Source organism: Dioscorea cayenensis, chromosome 9 (genome assembly GCF_009730915.1).
Source record: "Dioscorea cayenensis subsp. rotundata cultivar TDr96_F1 chromosome 9, TDr96_F1_v2_PseudoChromosome.rev07_lg8_w22 25.fasta, whole genome shotgun sequence".
Taxonomy (NCBI): Eukaryota; Viridiplantae; Streptophyta; class Magnoliopsida; order Dioscoreales; family Dioscoreaceae; genus Dioscorea; species Dioscorea cayenensis.
The window spans coordinates 6,853,640-6,856,444 of NC_052479.1; the positions used below are offsets into that span (position 1 = coordinate 6,853,640).

The 2,805-nt window shown below is 44.2% G+C and overlaps 1 non-coding gene across 1 annotated transcript; it reads right to left on the reverse strand.

The window, feature by feature from the left end:
- Positions 1 to 1,168: 1,168 nt before the first annotated feature.
- LOC120269643 lies at positions 1,169 to 1,275 on the reverse strand. The gene has a single exon (XR_005539287.1). It is a non-coding gene; the product is annotated as a small nucleolar RNA R71 (small nucleolar RNA).
- Between the last annotated feature and the right edge of the window lie 1,530 nt (positions 1,276 to 2,805).

Here is a 2,805-nt window from a genome sequence, read left to right on the forward strand (position 1 = left end):
GAGTGAAGCGTCGAGGTGATCTTAGCATCTAGGGCTTAATCGTGGTTAGGGACCTTCCACCCGGACCAAAGGGTTAGGTCTATAACTAGGAAGAGATTTATCACTTGGAATCTGTAGAGCTCATTGCAACACTATGCGATTGCGAGGAGTTGAGATTGTTCGATTTCTCCTCCAGGACATGTATAGAGTTAGGCATAGTTGACCTTAGATTTGGGACTACGTAATGAAGGATTTTCACGACTAATTATTGCATTGATTAGGAAACATAATAGAGGGTTCTTACACTGGAAGCGATCGTACTAGGCGGAGCATTATCCGAGTACCCCATCTTTATCGATTGCCTTATCCCCTTCTTTACTTTTGCTCTCTTACTTGTTGCTTTCATTGTTGAGAATTGAATCATCGTCATACTCATCATCATTGATCTTTCACATAGCTAAGAATCGAATTAAGTATTTTTATTCCCTACTCCCTGTGGATTCGATACGAGCTCACCTAGGATTATTACTTCGACAAACCCGTGCATTTGCGGGATATACGCAAGGGGGCCTTGTCAAGTTTTTGGCGCTGCTGTCGGGGAATAGGAGTTTAGAGATACTTTGCACTTTTGTTTTTCTTAGCTATTTCACCATATATTCTATTTCATATATTCTTATTCTATCATCGTTCTGATTACTTTTTCTTTCTTTTTGGTTGCAGCTACAGGTTATGACCCAAGAAATCCCTCAATATTGATTGAAGGGGATCCCGAGCTTTAACGTACACTTAGAAGAAAAGGGAAAGAGCCTGTGCAAGAACAGTCTAATCCAGTTGATTTGGAAGCGTAAGAATCGAAAAATAGCGAACGTAATGAGCAACAGTGAACATTATCTGATTATGCTAGACCTTCAGTGTTGGGGACACAATCGAGTATTGTGCGTCCCCCGATTATAGCTCAGAACTTTGAGTTGAAGCTGCCATTCATCCACATGTTGCAGCAGTCCGCACAATTCAATGGTTTGGCCAATGAGGATCCAAACAATCACATAGAGAGCTTTCTTGAGGTGCGTGATATGCTGAAGATAAATGGGGTGACGGATGATACCATCAAATTGAGAACCTTCCCATTTTCCCTAAAGGTCAGAGCGAAGCTTTCCTAACCCGTTATTTCCCTCCCAGAAAATAAGCAAAGCTTAGGAACGAGATCTCATCCTTTGTTCAATTGGAATTGGAGTCTCTATTCGAGACATGGGAAAGGTTCAAGGAGCTCCTGAGGAAGTTCCCGCAACATGGATTCCCGGGGTGGATGATTGTTCAAACCTTTTACAATGGTTTGAACACGAGTACAAGGCAACTCTTGGATGCGGCAGGAGGAGGTATCTTAGGTACCAAGACCCCCGATGAGGCCCGTTAGTTGATTGAAGAAATGGGGTTAAACAGCTACCAATGGAATGCTAGGGAGAAGAAAAAGGTGTCCGGTCTCCATGAGATAGATGCGGTAACTTCATTGGCAGCCCAAGTGGAAAATTTGAGTAAGAAGTTAGATCTTCTAACTTTAAATAGAGTGGCGGCCGTCACTAATTGCATTGGGTTTGATGGAGGACATGCTCCCTCTGATTGCCCGATCTCTATTGGTGATGTTTCTTCGGTGGAGAATGTTGGTTTTGTAGGTAATGGCATGAGACCTCAAGGAAACCCATATAGTAATACCTATAATCCGGGTTGGAAGAATTATCCCAATTTCTCATGGAGTAATCAAGGTCCACAAAAGGCAATGGGTCCACAGGGTTTCCACCAACAACAAGCCCCTCAGGTGGAAAACAGAGTTTCAGGTTTGGAAACCCGAATGACTGACCTAGAGAAGCACTTGGCTAGATTTGTGCAATCTGCAAATACTAGGTTTGAATCAGTCGAGGCTACACTTCGCAACCACACGGCCTCTTTGCATAACCTTGAAAATTAGGTGGGTGAAATTGTGAAGTCTCTCTCCGAAAGGCCACATGGAAGCTTACCAAGCAATACAGAGACCAACCCTAGAGAGCATGTGAAGGCGATCACTTTGAGAAGTGGTCGTGAGGTTGAAGGTAGGCTTCCGAGTGAGAAGCCAAAAGAACATGCACCCGAGGTTATAGAGGTGGAAGAGGGGATGAGCAAAGAGAAAGAGGTGGTACCCCCATCTTTCAAGCCAAGAATCCCTTATCCCTCTAGATTGAAAAATGAGCAAGGGGATGAACACTACAAGAAGTTTCTGAGTTTGTTCAAACAACTCCACATTAATATTCCTTTTGTTGAGGCATTGGCCCAAATGCTTAAGTATGCGAAGTTCTTGAAAGACTTGTTGACTAACAAGAGGAAGTTGGAGGACAGTGCTTCAATGATTTTAGATGCTTCATGCTCGGCGGTATTGCAAAAGAACATGCCGAACAAGAAGAAAGACCCGGGAAGCTTCATCATTCCGTGTAATATTGGCAATCTTGGTGAGGAAATGGCATTGGCGGACTCAGGGGCTAGTATCAACGTCATGCCATACACCTTCTTTCAAAAGCTAGGCTTGGGCGAGCCTAGGCCTACTCGGATGACTTTGCAACTAGCGGACCGAACAGTGAGACATCCGAGAGGCATCATTGAAGACGTGCTTGTCAAGGTGGACAAGTACATTTGTCCGGTTGACTTTGTAGTGCTAGATGTTGATGAGGATGCGGATGTACCCTTGATACTTGGGAGACCGTTCTTGCGGACTTCCAAAGCATTAATTGACATGGACGGCGGAAAGCTCACCTTGAGAGTTGGAGATGACAAGCTCACATACCGCCTTGCTGAGACCAT